Raw genomic sequence first — 22482 nt, 5'->3', positions numbered from 1 at the left:
AAGGCCACTTAAACCTCGCCTGAGAGGGCTGAAGACTTCTCAAAGGAAGCAGCAACGAGGTGAATCAATGGCCAAGGTTAGGGCAGGATAGAGGGAATGAAAAACAAGGGGAGGGGCGTATTCCAAGCAGAAGGAATCAGAATCAAAGGGAGAAGCAGGGAAATGTGTGCTGGAAAGAAGAGTAAGAACAGGAGGATAGTAAGTAGTGAGAGTTAGGTCACAGAGGTGAGTGAAAGCTTGAGTATAAAAACAAAACATTATAAATTAGGCTAAGCGGGTTGGGTTTTATCCTCAGGGGAGCATTGGCGGCTCCTAGGCAGGCGAGGGACAAGATGGGACCTGTCTTTCCAGTCGTTTACGCTGCAATGTGAGGAGTGGCTGAGGAGGGGAAGAGAGGGTCACAGGCCGTGGGGAAAGAGGATGGAGACCCCGCGCTGGAGAATTATCAGGGGAAACATTTAAAAAGTTAAAAATTATTTTTTAAGACATGGATATATTTAGAGATATTTAAGAGATATTTCTGTCATATTAGAAATGACAGAACTTGGCTAGTGAATGAGTTGGACTGGGACAGAAAAGAATCTCTCACACATCTTTGGAATCCATTATCTGCTCACTTCTCTGTTTCCCCAGTGCTTCCGCAGTAAAGAAAGGAGGTCAGGCTGCCGTCCAGATTTGTGACTTGTACAAGCGAGTAAGTGACATTTCCTATGACAGGAAATACATGAGGAGCAGCAGGGTTTTCCGTGGTTTGCTGTTGTTGTTTGGTTTGTTTTTTAATCCTCACCCGAGGATACTTTTTCCACTGATTTTAGAGAGTGAAGGAGAGGGAGGAGAGAAGAGAGAAAGAATCATCAAAGTGAGAGAGACATGGATTGGTTGCCTCCCCACAAGTGCCCGGATGCGGGGGTGGGATAGAACCTGCAACTGAGGTGCATGTCCTTGACCGGAAACAAACCCTTGACCCTTCCGCCCATGGGCCAATACTCTAACCAATGAGCAAACTGGCCAGTGCTGTTGTTGCTGTTTTGAGGGTGGTAAAGGATGGTAAGGGATGGAGGGAGCGTATCCTAAGATTTGGAGCTAATGAGCTGGGGTGGACATAAGTGGAACTCGAAGAAAGACGTCTAGTAGGCAAACAGCAAGAAGGCCGGATTGCTTGAGACTCCGGAGGCAACAGTGGGACTGACTCACCGTTGAGAAGGGGGCCTCAGGCTGAACCCTAAAAACACCACATTTGAAGGGGCAGCCATTCCTCATTCAAAATCATTCACATTCTCCATACTGCTAAAATATAAAGAGAAAAGTTTGCACACAAAAAGAAAAGACATAAATCTATATTCTGGGGATGGGATCGAACAGATTTGTTTTAAACGAGTTGCAGAATGTCTTTGCGTTTCACACACATCTATCTTTCAACGGCAGATGAGGGCAATCAGACACATTCCTCAACGGCCGACTCCTTCGCGATCATGGAGCCTTTGATCAGTGACAGCCTCCATGCTGTCCACATGGGGTCCTGAGAAATGAGAGGAGCAGCTGGCATCCATCCTTCAGTGATTCTATCCGAATGGGCAGGGGCAGGAGGAGGGGGAAAGGGGAGGCAAAGAAAGTGCTACCATAAATCTAGCTGCAACAAATAGCCCATCCAAAGTTAGCATATTAATATTGGGGTTCTTCCCAGCTCTTTCAGCAACAGAAGAACCCCTTCAAGCAGCCATGTGCAACTGACAGCTCAGAGGCGGTCGGAGGTACGTACAGAATCCAGCTGCAGGACACCAAACGCCGGACCCAGGTCAGCAACCTGCTGAGCTCTCTTCTTATGGAATTCAGAGCCCCCGGGATGAGACGCAGCTCTCCACAGTACCCACGTTGTGAGCACTTAATGATGGTGCAATCATTCAGATCAACTTAAAGAGCGTTGACACCTACAGGTTTCACAACCCTCCCCCACTCCCCGAGTCTCAATCGGGTCAGTCAAGCATACAAACCGATCCTGCCGCCGGGAAAGCGCTTCCCTTCATTGCGGAGCGTCAAACGCAGAGAGGAAAATGGAAGTGACTGGGAGTTATGGCACCAAAAAGGCCAAATGAGCAGAGAAATAATCAACTCCACATGAGCCACTTCAGCCCCAACACAATGAAGGGCCTAGGACTAACCCCAGGAAAGGTCACGGGGATCAAAGGTCACAAGCAGAAAAAGGCAGCAGGGAAGGGCTGCTGGCTGCAATCGGAGTCAATGTGGTCCCAATTACACACCAAAGAGGGGGTCTGGGCCAGCGCAGAGTTAGGGCGAGTCACAGCGTTTGTACGTTTCTCAAAAAAAGTCAAGTGTTCCTGTTCCACTCTCCTTCAAGGAGATGTTTCCTCCTGCGTCCAGAGCACAGGAAACCAAGAACTGTGGCGATAAGATAATTCTGGAATCCACAGTGATCGTATAGGAGCCTTACCGATGTTTCAAAGCACAGCTGCACGCAAACGGTGAAATTCGAAAAAGTGATTTGGGAGCAATTATTAAACAGACAAAATACAGCAAGTTGCAAGGGGATTACTCTGCAAGCATCACAGAGTCAACACTTGCCACAAATCCAACACTCAGCAGATTTTCCAGTTTGTCACTGGAATTGGTTTCCTGGGGAAAAAACAAGTGTTATGGTAACCACAAAACAAACGCGAAAAGCCAAATTTTCACGTTTGCTAAGAACCGGCTAAACCTGAACAGGCATCTAAAAAGGCAGGCAGACATTCGGCTCAACTTCTCTGATGGAGAATGAAAAGAAAGACTAGGAAGACATGTGAAAAAGAGCTCCAGATAAGTGTCAGGTTATAAAATTAATACAGTGCTTTGCTCAGACCTCACCAAATGAAACACATTTTCCTCTGGCAGTTACGAAAGACTCTCCCTCAAGGGGTTTGGTTGTAATAACAAGGAAATAAAACCTCAAGGAGAAGCTCAGGTCCATGAAGCATATTCTAATAGACACAGTCAAATATTTAGGAAAAAGCAAAGTGAGAAAACTTAGAAATTTGAGAAGTCTCTCTCTGCTGCCGATAAATTTGAGTCGATGCTGGCTGGGCAGTGGGCCCGTCACAACTGTTATGTCGCCTGAAACATGGTGATACTGGATTCCCAGCTTCTTCCATCTTTAAACCTGGCTGCATAAAAATACGGAAAGCGTCTAGATTTCACAGGAGCCCCCGCTTTGCTCACACTGGTGATAGGTATGAATTAGGTCAGACACACCTTCCTCGCGGTGGCTGGAGCACCATGAAGAGCGGCCCTGCATGGATAATGGGCTCCACGCCCGTTTATGAGCTGATATACAAATCAACCACAGACTGCTAGACAGTCAGTACATAATTCCCACAAATGGATTCATGCGTCTAAAGGTAAGTAAAAACACACACTAGCCTATATGAAGAAAATTTGCATCCCAGAAAACTTTGATAGGAAGTTAAAACCAAAGAAGTGATCAAGATACAATGTCCTGATGAAGTAGGAAGTAGACAAACAAATCAATTAAGACCACAGAATCTCTCTAAACAGCACAATGCAGTATGAAGTTTTATTCCAACGGGGGAGCCTGAGAAGCAGTTCCAGCCTTGGTTCTAGCCTGTCTCCCGGAAATGAAGCAAAGCTCGCTGGGACAGCTCTGCTGGCGGCACGTTGCTGCGTTGTGACATTACACTGGTCCCCGGTAAACAGGATGGCCGAAAGGAAGACTTCAACACTCACCCAGGAGACGCACAGGTATATACACCACACATACATGCACCATAGGGAAAAACAGAGCATGAATAATATAGACTCCCTTTCGCATTACAGACTAAAATGTCAGGGTGGTGGTGGTTGTTTTTATAAGAGGCTTACGCCCAAAATTTGTTATAAATAACTTATAAAACTCAACACCAAAAACAACAACAATAAAATTAAAAACTGGGCAAAAGACCTGAATGAAGACTTCTCCAAGAGGACATATAGATGACCATAGGCATATGACATCAATGATCAGAGGAATGCAAATTAAAACCACAATCAGATATCACCTCACACTTGTTAGAATGGCTATCATCAATAAATCAAAAGCAAGTGTTGGTGAGGATGTGGAGCCACGGGAACCTTGTGCACTGCTGGTGGGAAAGCAGACTGGTGCAGCCACTGTGGAAAGCAGTCTGGAGTTACCTCAAAAAATTAAAAATGGAACTGCCATTGACCCAGCAATTCCACTTCTGGGAATATATCTGGAGAAAACTGAAACACTAATTCAGAAGAACATAAGCACCCCAATATTCATTGCAGTGTTATTTACAATAGCCAAGATTATTTGGAAATAGCCCAAATGCCCATCAGATGATGAATAGATAAAAAGAAAAAACTGTTGTACATTTACACAATGGAATACTACTCGGCCATAAAAAAGAAGGAAATGTTACCCTTTGCGACAGCATGGATGGACCTAGAGAGTATTATGCTAAGTGAAATAAGCCAGTCAGGGAAAGACAAGTACCATATGATTTCACTTATAGGTGGAATCTAATAAACAAAATAACTAACAAACAAAATAGAAATGGCCGGGACCAGTTTGGCTCAGTGGATAGAGCATCAGCCTGCGGACTGAAAGGTCCGGGGTTCGATTCTGGTCAAGGGCATGCACCTTGGTTGCGGGCACATCCCCAGTAGGGGGTGTGCAAGAGGCAGCTGATGGATGATTCTCTCTCATCGATGTTTCTAACTCTCTCTTCCTCTCTGTGAAAAATCATCCATCAATAAAATATATATTAAAAAAATCGATAAAATATATATTAAAAAAACAAAACAACAACAAAAAACAAAACAGAAACGGACTCATAGATACAGAGAACAGACTGATAGCTGTCAGAGGGGAGGAGGACGGGGGTCTGGGTAAAAAAGGTGGCGGGATTAAGCACCCAGCACCCACCCACACAAAAACTTACAGACAACCCTATGTGATCACCAAAAGGGGAAGGGGGGCAAGAAGAGGAAGGAGAAGATAAAAGGGGGATAAGTGGTGATGGAAAACTTGACTTGGGATGGTGAATACACAATATACAGATGATGTATTATAGGATTGTAACCCCTGAAACTACATAATTGTATTAACCAATGTTACCCCAACAAATTCAATTTTAAAAAAAGAAAAATAAATATTGGGTTTCTTTATTGTACATAGTCATGTTTCCTGCTACATGACATGAAATTTTGTGTAGTCAAAAATCATGTAACAGCAAGCTGTGTTAAAACAAAATTCTACCACCCAATGGTATTATTGAGAAGATAACTCTCGAGGAGGGGTTTTGCATATCCATGAAGAGTACTGGTCAAATTAACTGGTAAATAGTCTTATAAATTTTCTGAAAATCACTAAATCATCTGTCCCACCTTTTGCCAACACTTTTTTTTTTTAAGTCCTGAATTTGGTAAATAAATATCTAAGAAAAACCAAGCACATTTTTAAAGCAATCTGCCACAATGCTAATTTAATTTATACATACATGTGAGGTAAGGCAGTCATTCCCTGTCAGTATCAAGCAATATAAATGTGCTGATTACTTGGATAAATAACTAAGTTCATCTTTATGATAAGGAGATATAAAGCAAAATGTTATGCAAGTATTTAAATCAGAGCTGCCAGAGAAAGTGTTTCAGTCAGTAGGCCTCCACACAACAGATAATGCCACATCCCCAATGGCAGTGGTGGGTCACGTGGGAATGACTGGGGGAGGCAGGACTCTACATGCAGCATGGAAACCCTGGCCAGATAATTCCGGCATTCAACTCCACCCCTGCCTCCTGCTTCCACTGAGGCGGAATCATTGGTTGGTTTGGAAATATATATGTATTTATGCATCTTATCAAACATCTATCCTATGAGATTAACTATTCAAAGAACAACAATAGCTACCAATTAATAAGTTTATGAGTGAAAGATGTGACATATATTGCTACCAATCCTCACAATCTTCAAAACAGATATTATTTCCATTTTACAAATGAGGAAACGGAAATGCAGAAAGCTCCCCTGGCCTCGCCAAGACTACACAGCTAATAAATGACAGGGGTGAAATTTGAACACGCAGTAATCCCCTTTCCACACATGGCTTCTAAATAAAAGTCCTCTTTAGGGCTTTTACAGGTTTGTTCTTATGTCCATTGACTTCAGTGTGAGTCCACAGCCACTTCTCATTCTGAAAAGATTCTCAACCCTAACAGGTTTTTGTTCTTTTTCTCTATCTCAGTCCACAGATGGATTTTTTAGAGGCACGAAAATCGGGGTGTGTTTTTTTTAAATGTCATTGTTTCTGCGCTGCTGAAACTCAAATTAGTGTCAGTTTACTCCAAATCATCAGGCAGACAATGAAGACACGCCATGAAATTTGAGTGCCCAATCTGCATTTGTGTTTTGGGATCATATATGTGACATGTAAAGGTCTAAGGATGTTATGGAATACTGTACAAAGAAAGTTTTTTGAAAAAGGTAAAAAGAAAAGTAGGAGACATGAATTACCCTAGCTCATGGCAGCACAACGTGCCAAATTTGAAAAGCATGTGACACAGCAGATGGCTACACAACATTAGGAACACGTGTACTGCGGAGATCCCACAGTACTATGGTTCAGCGACAATTAGTAAAGGTTACATTTCATTGCGTGGTTTTAATTTTTCAGCATTATATGTCTGCATAGATTTCTAAAGGGATTGACCCACAAAATATTGGTCCAGTAGTTAAAAGCAAGTTCATTATTAAAAAGGAAAAGTGTCGGCCAGGCCCGGAGCAGCAGCAGCCAGGTCCAGAGCAACTAGGTCGGGAGCGGTGGTAACCAGACCCGGAGCAGCTGGTTGTGGAACGAACCAGAGCAACAGAGGCCAGGCCCGGAACAGCCAGGCCCGGAACAGCTCGCTCTTCGCCTGCCCCTGCCCCACGGCTGCCTCTCAGACATGGCTGGAAACTTTTGTGGGAACTTGAGGGTCTGCTGAATCAAGTGATGAAGGCTTAGATCTGGATGTGTTGAGTTAGTATAGGGCTGGGGTGTTGATCTGTGAGTGCCTTGGGTGGGGCCCGGATGAGGCTGGTTGACCTATTTGGAAATGTCTTTTGTGTGAAATGTATCATTGGGCATGTGGTGATATTATTGATATGAGAAAATGCTAAGTAACTGATTTACTATCTGAAAGGGGATTTGCTGTCAGGGAAAGGGAGGGAGGAAGAGACTGAACATGAACTGCACCTGTGGATGAGGACAATGGGGGATGGGGAGGGGGCGGAGGGTGGGATGGGAACCTGGTGGAGGGGGGAAGAAATGAGGAACCTTTGTAACAATTTGAACAGTAAAGATTGATTCAAAAATGAAAAAAATGAAAAAAGAAAAGAAAATCAGATAGCAAAACTGTAAAAAAAAATCAATAAAATATATTAAAATAAAAAAAATAAAAAATAAAAAGGAAAAGTGTTAATCATACTTAAAATTAAAAGACTCAAATCAAATAGATAAGTAAAATATAAGCTAAGCAAAGTATCTTCCTACTATTAGTTTTATTACTAATCTCATTTAATTATACACAAATGAACTAGATGCAAACTTAATCTTAAAATCTAAAAAAAAATTTAAGATTAAGTTTGCATCTAGATCATTTGTATATAATTAAGTGAGATTAGTAATAAAACTTATTTAATAGATATTAGGAATTTGCAAGAAGTTTTCCTTTTGAAAAAGTTAGCAAAGGATTACAATGACAGTTATCCCTTGCTTTTAAGAACATGTGAATAAGGTGAGTTAGAAAGTACATCTCTTATAAATGAAATTTTATTTTCCCGGTATTAAACTGAAGTATGTTTATATTGAATTTGGGGAGATGAGACAGAGAAAGGGGATATCCCAAAGTAACAAAACTGAAATCCGGGGCAAAAAGTTTCAGATGGTGTTTGGTTGTTTGGGGATCCAAGAATTTACCTAAAAGTTCACCCCTTCTGGGGAGGGAGGGGATGTGTGGGAGGAAGGGAGGGGGGCAAAAAAAAAAATCAATAAAATATATTTTAAAAAAAAGTTCACCCTTAGCTGTTACACACAGCACCCAACCTAACTGCCCTCTTTGCTAAGAGCCACATGCTGGCCAACCCAGGAGCAAAACACATATTCTAGCTTACTCCCACATTTATAGCTCCCTCAAAGTTTAATCCATACTCATTTTGATTTGACAGTCTCTAGTTGAGCTATATCCTATTTTGTCAATATCAGCCATTTTGTAGATAGCAGTAACAACAATAGGAACAGCGCTTGCTCACCTTCCAGAAGCACCTACCAAGTGCCAATCACTCTGTTTGTGGGACTAAATGAGAGGACCCACCAGCCCGATGAGTTACCATCCCCACTCTACAGATGCGGAAACTAAGGCAAGAGGTTGTATCACTAGAATAGGATGGAGTCTGAATGTGATCCCAGGCACTCTTTTTCCAGAGCTTATTCTCATCTAACTCCTTATGATACACTACCTGAAAATTCCCGGCTTATCGAAATTCCACTTACAGGAAGCTAATTCATTCTTCATTCAATCTCTTCATTAATCAGGAAATCCCATATGCTAAATTAGTTTCAAATGGGGGAGTGGTCTTCCAGTCCTATACTCATTTCTACTAAACAGTATATGAATAATATAAAGGAAATGGTCTTCTTTCGTTGGACTCAGTCCTGTATATAGACTCGTTGAAAGTGTTGCCAAGAACAGCTGGCATATTCCAGTCACACACTCAATAGCGCAGATATGCCCTGACAAAGATGCAAATCATTTTCACATAGTTAGCAAGAAAGGGGTTAAAAATGCCTTAAAGTAAAGGCAAGGACTTCCAAAGAACTCAGAGAATGAAGAGAAAAATGATTTGTAGAATAAAAACACTACTATACTAAATATAGAACATCAAAGAAAACCAAGTTCAGAAATATGTCAAAACACGAATCAAAATCTCTAAAATGTCAAAATTTTAATCATGTAAAAGCTGCTGACACAGAAGTATCATTTAAAAACCATTTGATTATAACCTAAGAAAACAGCATACAAATGAATACATATTAGTCACTATAGATTAAAAACTACATTACAGACTTGGTTTATACTTGGCAATTAGAGATCTGAACATGTTTTCATTCTTGTCCAGTTTTTCTCCTTTCAGATTAAAAAAAAAACAAAACGAAACCAAAAACTTACTGACAAGGCTCATCAATCAGTAAGAGGGCCTGGTTCGGATATTATATAGCTCTGTCAGCCTTAATCAAATCGCCTGCCAGGTCGCAGATAAGTAATGATTTGCTTAGGCTTGGTGAGGCCAGCGTTTTCCTTCTGTAGTATATACATCTCCAGAGTGAAAATGAACAGCCTCACACCTCATACTGGGAGCTGGACTGTGTTGCTATTACAACTCAGTCTTCACTCCAACAAAAGAGGAGGAGCAAGACGTGCCTTTAGGAATATCTGCTTTTCCTTCTTTCCTTCCCAGTCCGGCCATCAAACTGGTCACGAAACCATTTTTAAACTATTTCACTGAACAGTGAACAACAGTTTTAATCGACACAGAAACACAAATTAGCTACCGTTAAAAGCTTTCGAGTTGGCATTGATCTTATCCAATGTATACAGTGATAGAAGACAAAAGAGAAAGAGCTAACAATCGATAAAAGTAATATTGAAAAGAATCACTTAAAACTGCAAATCTTGTATTCCTTTTCTAACACCTCTAGGAAATGAAAAACAGACTGTGTTTCAGCATCACCTGTCATGTCTGGGATGCAGGGGTACCATGGAGCAACTGTTAAGACAAAGAGCGTATCAATGTCGATTTTATATTCATTCCACAACGTGCAATGGGCTCTATAAGAGTTATTTAAGGAATGCTCAATATCAGAAACGGAGAGATAGAGGGAATTATTCTGTGTATGTGGTAAACAGAACCATGAGACAGGAGGTGTAATTGGACTCATAACTGTGGGATCGGGCCAAAACTGGCTCTCTGACATCGCCTAAGGGGTCCTGGATTGTGAGAGGGTGCAGGCCAGGTAGAGGGACCCCACCGGTGCATGATCGGAGCCGGAGAGGGATGTGGGAGGTTGGCCAGCTGGGGAGGGACCATGAGAGGGCTCCAGGGTGTGTAGGACCTGTCTCGCTCAGGCCCAATCAGCCAGACCCCAGCAGCAAGCTAACCTATCAGTTGGAGCATCTGACCCCTGGTGGTCAGTGCATGTCATAGCAACTGGTTGACTGGCCTACTGTTTGCCCCCAATGGTCAGTGCACATCATGGCAAGCCATTGAGTGACCTTAGCATATCATTAGCATATTACTCTTAGATTTGTTGAATGGCCGACCGGACAACCAGTCACAGCATATTAGGCTTTGCTTAGATAGGATTAAATTGCCCAAGGATACCTGCAGACAGTCACTGTGGGTACTGACACAAAAGATGTTAGTATTGTTTAGTGAATTTAAAGAACTATTACAAGTAAATGGGGACTTTGCCTACTAAATGTCACGTGAAAGGATGTTTTTCCCCAGAAAAATTACATTTCAACACTAATGGGAGGAAACCCTTACTTGCACAACTAAAAAGATTCAAAACTCGGGGCCTCATTCTTGGCTGCTAAAGGCCTCAGGAGTTGGATGTGTGGTGCCTGTTAATTTGATTCCATGCTCAGCTGACATCTGTAACCACAGCTAAGTATTCTGTACATGGTCTAACTAGCTAAGAAAACATGGATCTGATAAACCATTCAAAGGCTTGTTTACAGATCTGATCATGTCCTTACTTTTCCCCTAATAATCTACCAATCTGGAAGAGAAATCCCAAAATAAGTAAACCATTGACAATTTTCCTTTAAGAGAATTTCTGCTGTTGTTTGCATGTGGGGTGGGATGCAGCCTGGACTCACAGGGTTCACATTTAGAAACCCACTTTGGGAGTTAGCTATAAGACTCCTCTAACAGTAGTAAAATGTATGTTAGTCAAATCCCTGAGCTAAAATTTACTTGATGCCACAAAGCATTGGTATCAAATGTCTGTACAAGCTGTATTGTATGATTAAAAACCCCACTGTGGCTGCTGTCATAGTAACAAATGTGAAATTATTTTAAGACCTAACCACTATGACAATAGCTCTTTTAAAATGCATCCTCGAACACAAAAGAAATAACAAATAATGACAAGTGTGTTTGCTAGCTTAATAATAGGAGACCACAGTTAACAACCCATCTTGTAATATTAATAACTCAAAATCGCCTTCAGCTAGCCACGAGATGAAGAGAAAAAAAAACTTAATCTAAAATGCATGGAAGGCCTAGACAGACTACAGTCAAAAATGAGAACTGTGATTTCTTTTAAAAGACAAATTCAACTAAAATATAAAATAACCTAAAACATGATGACTAGAGCTTAGAATTGGGGACTCTGGATAGAAGTTTGATCTGTTTTTGTTTTAATTTCAAAAAGGACTTGATCATAAAATAGAAAGGTTGCCTAATTTTCAATAAATAGGAAACAAAAAAACGATTAAGAGATCAGAACTTCCTAATCAGATTATGACTTGACAGCATACACATTTAAAATTAGTTTTAAAATAATCCTCTTTACTGCAAAACAAAACCTGTAATTTCATAATGGAAGAAACAATTAAACGACCTTGTTCAAGAAGGTGATCACAGTAAGAACCACTGAGCTAAATTAGGAAGACAACATAATAGTAAGAATTTAGTGTGGTTTTACTCAAGAGTTTAGTAATCTATTAAGAATTATAAAAATACTAGAGGCCCAGTGCATGAAAATTCAAGCACTGGGGAAGGTCCTTCAGCCCTTCTCCAGCCGATGGGGCTCATGGCTGCTGTGAGCCCCAGGCCTTTGTCCAGATGGACATCTGCCCTAATTAGCATATTACCCTTTTATTGTATAGTTCTTCTCAGTATTTGGCAGCCCCAGGATCTGCTATACTGCTCAGATACTTGGACACCAAATTGAAATCCTGATATATGAGCTGTCATTAAAACATGCTAACATCTAAAAATCTAATTTCACGGCAAGGGTGAGCAATGATTTGATTGGTAATATGATGTTATTTTACGGGTGTTTATAAAAAGGAGTCAAGGGCACCTTTCCTACAAAACTGTACTGTCGCACTCATAGTTTCATTCAGACATTTAGCCTTACCTGGCCCTCTTATAAGCCAAACGTCAAAATTTTTCCAATATGTTGCAAGCTATGTAATATCCAGGCAGACGAAGAAGTTTAACTCCATTTTACAGATAAGGATTCTTCAGGCCCACACTTCTCCTCACTCTCTACAATCTGAGAGGGATCACTGAAATGACTGGAACAGAGGTGCGTGCTAAGCACGATGCCCACTCCAGCTGCAACTGTTCTCTCCAATCCTCACCGCCTTCTTCCCTGTGTTGTTATTTTGTTATACACCAGCCCTTGAGGCCAAAACCATGAAAATAAGCCAAAATAAGTGGGCAGGAAAAATGTCTTCTCCCCAGCTTATGAGGCTATTTTTCTTTTTATTGGAATAAAAGAGGCTGCCAAGTTCTGATGTCACCGCAGTAATTTTATGGCCTGATAAAAGCAGTATTTTATCCATTGAGACATTCGTCCCTGTTGCCAACTTGACCTCCAACCAGTGTGTAGGATTACTGGACTGAATAGATATCAAATTATAGTAAAATAGAGAATAATAATTACTTTTCTTCCGATACCATAAAAAGCCAATAACTGTCAGACGTTTCCCTGGAAGAGACAGAAGCCAGAATGCACTTTTTAGTCCCTATGTATCCAGGTTCTGAGAACTCCTGTAATTCTGAGTGTCTGAACACAAACACACGAAACATGACATCAGCTCTCTAGAGACATGTAATGTTGCACAGAACAAAAACACACATTTTAAATATATAAAATTGTTGCAATATTAGTCAAGTGTTCCAGTAATAAGTGACACAGATGTCCCGGTAGTTGCAACACTTACCTACTTTCACCTATCGTTTTCTTGAATCTTCATTATTTGCAGCTGTGGTATACCTGAATGTGGCACAGAGAGTCACCGATTTCACTGGATTTTTAAGAACAAAACTGTGTGCTGAAATCATCCATGGATCTAGAGGAGATAGTTTAGCATCTTGCTACTCAGTGTGGGCTACCCAGCGCCATTAATAATCTTGAGATTCACCCTAAACCGACCAAATCAGCCGCAGAGAAAGCAAGGTCTGTTCACGGAAGGAGTGCACTGTAGCTGCGGACTGCAGAAGCGCCAGGTACCAAGGAACCGTGTCCGCCCTAGAGAAGACCTGGGCTCTAATCAGCGAGCAACGTGGGGTCTTAGGAGAAGTCGGTTTTAAGAGCAGTCACGTGGTCAGGTTTATGCCTTAGGAAGATCATTACTCTGGCAACATGTAGAATGGATGATTTGGAAAAGAGAAAACCAAGACTGGAGACAGGGAGATGAGGCAGCAGCAGGTGAAGCAGGAGTTATGACTATTGTTTTGTCTCACATTCTGAATCACCTCACCTCTCAGTCCTCTCTCAAATTTTCAAAAGAAGGCGGGAGGGGTAGGATCATGGAAACAGAGAAGAGAGAGAGATCTTAGACGTTACAGGGAGGGTACAGAGGGCTTTATGTGTAAACAGAAGTATAAAACAGTGAAAACTCAGTCTATTTTTCTGCTTTATTAAATAGAGAAATAACTATTTTGTTGATTTGGGATTCTATACTCCTTTCAATCACTCTAAATATCCATTATTAACATAATTAATATACACAATATATTTACGAATACAAAATGTGCACATGGTTAGATTAGATGACGATGGTTAGGTTATGTCCTCAGGATAGAGTTTCATTGCTTGGATAAGTCACTGACATAGCCTTTCTCCTCCCATACGAGTTATTTCTCCCTCTTGAAATTCAAGGGTAGAAAAGTTTGGCTGGAGGAAAAAGACAGAGACAAAAGGTACATTTATAAAGTTTTACTTTATATATAACTTGTTGTGGGGGAGAATAAATAACTCTGTCAACAGAGGGCTTGAAATAAATTCTCAGAAGCGTACCTATACCCAAAGGGAGCAGATACCAAATTTGTCAGTATCATCATTTCTGACACCAATATACTTAAAATACAGGGGGGGGGGGGGGATCTCTGACATTTACTTATGAGTGAAAAATAAAGAATTAAATTAAAGTGAAAGAGCCGGCAAGTAGAAGCAGTCCTCACTCAACTTTATACCAGGGTTGGTTTGAGAGAAGGAATTGACCCAATGGCTATTTGAAATGTTTTAAAACATTTCCTTCCCCCTTATGCATCCGGTGGTTGTGGAGACTCCCATAAAGCCTATTTCAAATACTTGCAAAGGCCCTGACAGGTCGTGTGGTCTAATCTGTCACCAAAGGAAGCGATCCTTTCCATGCATCTTTGGCAAATGCCACAAGAACATGTCTAGTAATAAGGAGCTCATGCCAATTCCAGCGTGCATTTTCTGTCGTGAGGCAGCTCTGTGTGTCAGACAGTTAGTCCTTCCCTCTTGTGAAACAAAAAGTGCATCTTTTGAGCGCCCTATGGAACAAAGGATGCATCATATATCACTATTTCAACTCTCCCCTCCCCCATTGGAGTCTTGGCCACTGGTGGTCTGATTTCAGAAGAAAGGGGGACAGCTGCCCCCCCGGAATGCAGGGGAACCCATCCCCGCACATGGCTGCAAGTGAAGAATGACTTGGTGTCAAGGAACTATGAAAAATAGATTTAATAAAATTACAAGTGCTGAGAATACAACGTCTCCTGAGAGAGAAAGTGGCATGTGTTCAAGCACACCAGCCAGAAAATTCTTCCACATTTCCAAGAACAGAAATATTATTCATCTCAACCATGGCTCCCTCCAAAATTTAAATAAAAACAAACACTTCGGACTCATCAACAGCATCTTGTATTCTTGTTTCACTGTTTGGGGAAAGAAACTGTATTTGGCATATTAGGGAATTCCAACAATGCGAACAGAAATTCTAAACAGAAGGCACAACCTGACAGTAACTGTTAAGGTTATATAGCCAGTCAGTCTAATTGAGAGGAAGTCCCATTCTTTACACTCTTCCCGTAGTATAACATACTATCTCCTTTTTTCTTTTTCTTTTTTTTTTTTTGGGGGGGGGGGGGGAATGGATTTTATTTTTCTTCAAAATAACATTGTGTTTTTTTCATTGTCTTCTAAAAGAATATTACACTAATGCTGAGGTGATGGTCACTTCTCTGCAATTCTAAGTATTGATTATGGTATTAAATCCTAGAAATGAAGGGCATAAGATGATATAGACAGTTCTTCTCTATTTCGAGGCTCCCTCCATTCCCTTCCAAAAACAAAAAATAAAATAAATGCAGTTATCAAAAAATCTGATTTATGGAATTAATTATAACTCTAGGTAATGATATTACCTTCAACCCATTTTTAATGTATACAAATAAGGCCATGGGTATTTTTCTAAGCTAACCACTGGGATCTGATTTTCTAATAAGTTAGGCAGAAGTACTGTTATTTCCCCCCCACTGACCATGTGCCAATAAAATGATCTGCTACAGATTTCAAAACACAAAAGACGCTACAACCATGTGAAAGGCATGTATCACCAGCATACATGATGACGGATGAATCCCACAGACGCAATGAGCAGTGCAAGGAACCAGATATAAAAAGACACATGCTGTCTGAGTCCACTTTTCTCAAGGTCAAGAATAGGCTAACTACAGGATTAGCCTATTCTTGAACTTGATAAAACTGCGGCTCTCGAGCCACATGCGGCTCTTTGGCCCCGTGAGTGTGGCTGTTCCACAAAATACCACTGCCTGGGCCAGTCTATGTTGAAGAAGTGGCGTTAGAAGAAGTTTAAGTTTAAAAAATTTGGCTCTCCAAAGAAATTTCAGTCGTTGTCCTGTTGATATTTGGCTTTGTTGACTAATGAGTTTGCCGACCACTGGGCTAACCTAATCTATGATAAAATCTAATCTGGAGAGAGAACAGTTGTTGCTTATCTAACTGGGCACAGGTTACACAGGTGTGTGCGTATGTAAAGCGTCACCTAGCTGTTCACTTAGTGTACATTAGATGGATGCTTGTGTACATCTCTGTGATCCACCTCAACTGGGAAAGAAAAAAAAAAGCAACACATTGCTTTCAGGTGTCTTTTAAGGTTCAATGGCAAAATTAAGAAAACCATAGCACACTAAGACTTACGGCAGTTACATGTGTCCACACTATTCCTAACTTCTTCTAACTAGAGAATCCCTCATTAGTTAGTACTTCCAAGAAATCACTTCTGGACGGAAAGAACAGCCTCCTGCACGGGAGGAATTACTGAAAATGCCAGTGCTCACATTCACAGAGGTTTTACCATGTGCCAAGCGCTTTCCTTTCATTATCTCTTGTAATCCCCAACAGTGGTTAGAGATACTATTGTTATGATCCCCATTTGGTAGAACAGAAAGCCAAAGCTTAGGTCAAGATCACTGTGCAAGCTCACATAAATAAAGAGGTGAGCCAGTCTGTAACAAGAATAGCTGAGCGGCAAGCTCAATGTCAACTTCTTAATTCTCTTGTTTGTACTAGGGTGCTATAAAAAACCAAGCATGCAGTTACAAGCAACAAAACATGAGCAGAATATAAAACCTGAAGTTCAATAACAAATCTGTACCTTTTTTTTTTTTTTGTCCTCTCAAGTGTAAGGAACGTTACAGTTCCTTAAATTCTATGATTAAAGATACATCACTGGTTCTCATGAATTGAAGTCCTTACTCACATTACAACTGATATATAGAAAAATATATTCTTTGGGGTCGCTTTTTATTATCTGAGGACTATCAAAATACATCACACAGCAAAGCAACTGAACAACTCATGAACCAAGACAGGCACAATGCTAACCACAGTGTTCACTCCAATTCGTTCAAGAGTCCTTCAATGTGGCCATGCTTAGTGGAAGGCATGACCTGGATTAAGGTGGAAAAAATTTTTAAACATATTCTCTAAAAGGCTTCTTTATTTTCTAAACAGTGTATTGTGAGGAGAATTTAGTAGGAGTGCGTGGTAATACATGATATACAACATGATGCAAAGCAGGGACAAAATATCAAATTAACCATCAAATAAGCTACTGCACAATCTTCTGCATTCCTGGAAACCTACAAGCAGTAGAGTTCAGATTCATGTTTATTCTCAAAAGATGAAAATCAAAACTATGGCATCCAAGATTCAGAACTACTCTTCCTAGAAAAGAACATAAGAAACAAACTGGGCTAACATTCTGAAAGTGTATCCAAAAATTATATGGGGGTAAGGAGTGAGGGGGGGGCACCAAATTGGAAGATCCACTAATATTTCCCAAAAATTTTACTCCAAAAAATGTTTACAGGATACTTTTAGTAGATATATTTTCATTTACTCGCGGCTGCTAGCAAATCTACAAAGCAATTCCTTAAAAAATAGACACTACAAACCAGAAAGGATTCTTAAAAGACAACAGGAGAGAGCAATCCCCTAAATGAATTTAAATTCTATAGCAGAACAGAAACACAGTAAAATCATAGAAAAACAAAAGAGCAAACTAAAATATGCCTGTTCAAACAAGCGTCTCACCTCTGCAAAAACGATTTGCTTCTCATAAAAGTCAGATTTAGCTCTCACTTCAAAAAGTTAGTGAAATAATACATGCGCCCTGGCAGGCGAGACCAAACGGTAACACAATTTTACGTGCTTATCCATAGATCGTTCAGAGAAAACTTACCCAACCTGCAACGTGTATATGCTTGTGCTTCGGAGGGAAAGCAGAAAAATGACTTTCTGTACTGAACAGTGGCGTTCGCTTCAGTGCGAAAAGCACACACGGCCACAGAGCTGGCTGCTTGCAGGAAAGTCCTGACCAGCAATCTGCCTCTGGGTTGGGCTCTTCTCTTATGAGATAAGCTGTTAAGTCATGCCTTGATTTTAGATCTGCTAACATATGGAGTCTTCTAACGTAGCCTCTCTCCGCCCCTTCCCTCCTCTCCCCCCTCACGGCTGCTCCACTCCCTCTGCACACACACACACACACACACACACACACACACACACACATACAAAAAAGGCACTGCAGGGCAGAAATTCCTCAGGTGCTCGCTAATGGAATTCCCAGGGTCTTGGAGCCGCTTCGGGGATCAAGAGATCTCATAGCCCCTGCTGGGGTAAGGAGCAGCGAGTCTGTTCCATTTAATCAAATACAGAATGAATTTTCAGCTCTATTCACTAGCTTGTCTCCAGGGCTCTCAAAAGGCACCAGGCAGCGAGAATCACACACATGTGGCTCTTTTAGGCAAGTATAATTAGTTTGATTTTAAAAAGCCACATTAATAATATCACCTCAGGACCATTATTCAGGGGACACATGACAATGATACTGTATGTTTTAAGCCTGACAATGGGGGAAAGAGCACAAACAATGACGGAAAACTTGGAGGATTAAAAAAAAAACAAAAAAAAAAACAACCACGCCAGGTTTTTCATTTAATTGTAATCCAATATTTTTAAAGTGATTAAATATATTCCATACACTTCATTTTAGTTAAAAAATAGCAGGTAAAGCCCTCCAACCTATTATCTTGAAAGTGAATCAGTAACATCTATACAACAAAACTTATAAATGAAATGTTTATAAATAAAGGGAATGTTTACACACAATATAAAATTGTACATAAAAACAATAAAACATTACTCTCAAATGTTTTATTTGAGAATAATCCAAGATAACAAAACTTCTTGGGGAAAAAGCACCCATCAAAAACTGTAAATCAAGTCCTTCAAAGCAATGTATTTAGCAACCAGGCTCCGAATTCCCTTTCTAATCTAATTAGCTGCTATTAAGTGGTAAGATCATCTGCCTAAATACTACCTGGCAGACAGCTCATCTACTCTTCTGATGTCTTCCCTGCACCTCTGCGCAGTATAAACGCTAATGACAGGCAACGCCTCATGTAATTAAGTGTTATAAATAACAAATTTTTAAATTACTCATTTTGAAGGTCTTATCCCCCCTGTCTGATTTCCCTGAATAAGCCAATGCTGAATGCCTGAAATCATTGCCCCTGGATTTTACTTAGAAGTCATCACCACATGTTGGTCTACATGTTTGCAAAAGAAACGTTTTCTAGAGAAGGAAAATGTTACTTCGGCTTTTATTTTGACAAAACCATCAATGACATCGTTTTAGAAAGTCATGAAAGCATAAAAGGCCAGCGTGGAAACAAATAAGAGGAAAGCACAGCAAACCGGTCCACAGATTTCACCTGACCTCTTTAGACCCCCATTCCTCCGCAAAGCCCTCCATCTCTATAGACCTTGTGAATGGGATGGGGGTCCTTCATGCAACGTCAAACCACCTGCACAGAAGGCAAGGCGTAAAGCTGATGCAGAAACCCAACTTGCACAGGCCAGATCGGTGTGCCCCGAGTCCAGAGAGGTCTCTGTACCTCCCGACTCCAGAGCAGAGCTGTTTAAGCACTTTCCACAGAGGAGGAGGTGGGTGCGAACCACAGCCATCAATCAAAGCATCCCAAGTGGGTTCCTACACAAACACACTACCTCTAGGAACTGATTTTCCGGGTTGACTACACTACTCAAACAAAGACAGATTTCCCAGATACTATCAATATATCCACGTGTGTGTGTGTGTGTGTGTGTGTGTGTGTGTGCATGAAAGTTAAACAACATACAGGGTGTTTCTTCTAGAAATATAAATGTTTCTGTTCCATACGCTGCCAAACACACCCCCAAGGGCAGGTCTTCGCAAAATGAAACAGGTTTGCACGCCGTCCTTCTCGTATTAACTTAAAAGCAGTTTATTTCGACATGTGCATAACAGAAACTACGACATAGTTGGTGCCTCTCTGGGTGCCTTAAGAATGCTTTCTAGTGAAGGGCTAATGTTAAAATCATCCAGAACTTTTCTGACGTTCCCTTTCGCCTGGTCCTAAAAGTTGAACCGGCCCTCCCTACCCTATCCGTTTTCAGCTAAAGCAGACTACTCAAAGCAACAACAACAAAAAACCAAGCTTTAAAAGGTAATAAATAGGATGTTTTCAGGATTATACCAAGAACAAACCCTTTTTAATCCCCAGCCCTCTCCCATCTCCTCCATCTCCTCCATCTCCTCCTCCACGTCCTCCTCCTCCTCCTCCTCCTCCTCCTCCTCCTCCTCCTCCTCCTCCTCCACCTCCTCCTCCCGGACACTGTCCACTAGGTAATGCCAAGTGTCAGCTGAGAGTCTGAGGGTCATGGCATCAGCAGCATTGGCCTCTTTCATCGCGGCCGGCCACACACCAGACTGAGCACCAATCTCATGTTACCTTGAAGTCCGACCTCCTGTTTCTCGGGGTGTCTGATATGGAGGGGTGCAGGGGCTGCTGCGTTTCTGTGCATGAGGTTCTCCGGATTCTAGATCTCAGCTGGAAGGCAGCCTTGCCCTCCGAGCACCTGCCACCCTCTGGAGTCCGGCCAGGAAGGACAAGCTTTCCGGAGCAGCCTCCTCCTGGTGGACAGCCTTCCACCTGACGTGGTGGGGTCGGGAGGGGTCCGGAGGAACAAGGAGGGGAAGATCCGGGAGTCCCTTGAACCAACCCCCCCACCCCCCCCCCCACCACCCACCTCTGTGATTTATGACTGACAGTCCTAGATGTGGAGTGAAAAGCCACAAAGGTTAGAAGCTGCGGGCTGGACTCAAGAGCGAGCTGCTGCAACGGATGGAGAACTGAGAAGAGGCAACCCCGGGAGAGAGCTTCTGGGGAAGGCAAAGGGGCTCCCGGGGCTGGGCAGGCGAGCGTCTGTGTGACAGCAGAAAGCCAGACCCCGTGCGCGACGTTCCTCCCGCTCGCCCCGCAGACGCCAACGAGGAGGGGCGGGGACACCCGCTCCCCGGGGACGTGCCGGCGCCCCTGCTCCCCGCCAGGTTCGTCCCACCTGCCGGGCGGGTCGCTGTCACTGACACCCCGCCCTCCACCACGAGGCGGCCCCCCAGTGTCTCCGCCCGAGCCCCCGACCCCGCGCCCCAGGGCCCGCCGGCCGCCCTCCGCGACCGCCCCGTCCCCCCACCCCCGACCCCGCGACGAGACCACCGCGCACCTCTCGACGGCCCGGCGGAGCCCCCAGATCTCTCGCGGCAGCCGGCTCCCGGAGCCGCCCCAGGTCATCCCGCGCGGGCGGCTACGGCGGCGACAGCGATCCGAGCGGCCTCCACGCGCCAGGCGGGGGCGGGGCGGGGGCGCGGGTCCCCGCTCTCCTAGCGCCGCGCCGCGCACCCGGACTCGGGGGAGGGAGCGGGGCGGAGTCACGGCGCGCGCCCCCGCCGCGGCGCCTGCCCGCCCGCCCGCCCTCCCGCCCAGGCCCCGGCGCGCGCGAGGGCGCGTGACCCGGCCCAGCGGGAGCGCGCCACGAGGCCGCCCCGCCCCGCCCCGCCAGAGGGTGCGCGCGCAGCCGCAGGCTCCACGGCGGAGGACGGGACGTACCAATATGCAGAGGGGGGGACGCCATGGGCAGGGCCACCTCCAGTCCCCTTCCTGCTTGCCTACAAGAGCTCCCCTCCGGTAAAAAGAGAAACATTTCTGCTTTTATTTATGGCAGGTGAGAAGGACGTGACTCAGCAACTCCAGGAGATTGCCACAGGCCTGCACTCACTCTTCTGTCCCTTTATGGTCCCCCCGAAGAAGCGGCAGTGGAGCGGTCCACAAGGGTCCGCACGTCCCCCGGCGCCCCGCCCGCGCCCCGCCCACGCCCCGCCCCTAAGTTCTCGGAGGCGCTCCCGACCTGTCTGTTCTCTTTCACTCATTTTTTAAATTGTTGACAATATTACAAATGTCCTCCATTCCTCATACTCTTGGCTCCCCTTCACCCCGCCCCCGCCCTACCCAGGCCTTCACCGCACTATTATCTGTGTCCATGGGTTCTGCACCGATGCATATAAGTTCTCTGGTTAATCCCTTCCCTGACCCCCACCCCTGATCTGTCTCTCTCCACTGTTACCTGGTGTTTCTGTCTCAGGGTTCCAGCCTCCCGCCGCTATGGTTCCGTCGCCTTTTCATTACTTTCGATGTTCTAGTTTCTTCTGGTTCCACAGCCTACCCTCCTGCCTTCACAGTCGCGCCAAACTGGCAACAGAACTTAGACTGGGAGTGAGCCTCTGTCCTGGAGAAGCCTGCGTGGCCTTTGGGCCCAGAGTCTAACCAGCTTGTCCTTGGACTTGTCCCAAGTTATTTGATCTCACCGAACTTCAGTGGTTCAAACAGAAAAAGGGGAAAATAATTTCATTTAAAAGGTTGACGTGAAGCATAAATATGATACTGTGGGATGGGGGGACGGGGAGAGAAAAAAAGATTTTTTTCTGACCTTCTAAGTTCTCCTACCTGGGCTAACACGTTTAACAGACAGACCAAGA

General features: G+C 43.2%; 1 protein-coding gene across 5 annotated transcripts in view; it reads right to left on the bottom strand.

Annotated features, from left to right (window-relative positions):
• Positions 1-22200, bottom strand: part of CDON (cell adhesion associated, oncogene regulated) — a 67630-nt gene extending 45430 nt beyond the window's left edge. Inside the window, exon 1 of one of the 5 annotated variants that reach the window (XM_036449147.2) lies at positions 22071-22200. The gene's annotated coding sequence lies outside the window, so the exon portion shown is untranslated. Of the gene's footprint in view, positions 1-589; positions 749-17808; positions 18021-20401; positions 20627-21173; positions 21370-22070 lie in introns of those variants that run through there. The other 4 variants (XM_036449144.2, XM_045585458.1, XM_045585457.1 and 1 more) reach the window with 4 other exon arrangements.
• Between the last annotated feature and the right edge of the window lie 282 nt (positions 22201-22482).

The sequence above is a fragment of the Pipistrellus kuhlii genome, unplaced genomic scaffold (genome assembly GCF_014108245.1).
Source record: "Pipistrellus kuhlii isolate mPipKuh1 unplaced genomic scaffold, mPipKuh1.p scaffold_m20_p_20, whole genome shotgun sequence".
NCBI classification, from domain to species: Eukaryota; Metazoa; Chordata; class Mammalia; order Chiroptera; family Vespertilionidae; genus Pipistrellus; species Pipistrellus kuhlii.
The sequence above is the reverse complement of the archived record's forward strand: the minus strand, read 5'-3'. Positions and strand labels throughout refer to the sequence as shown.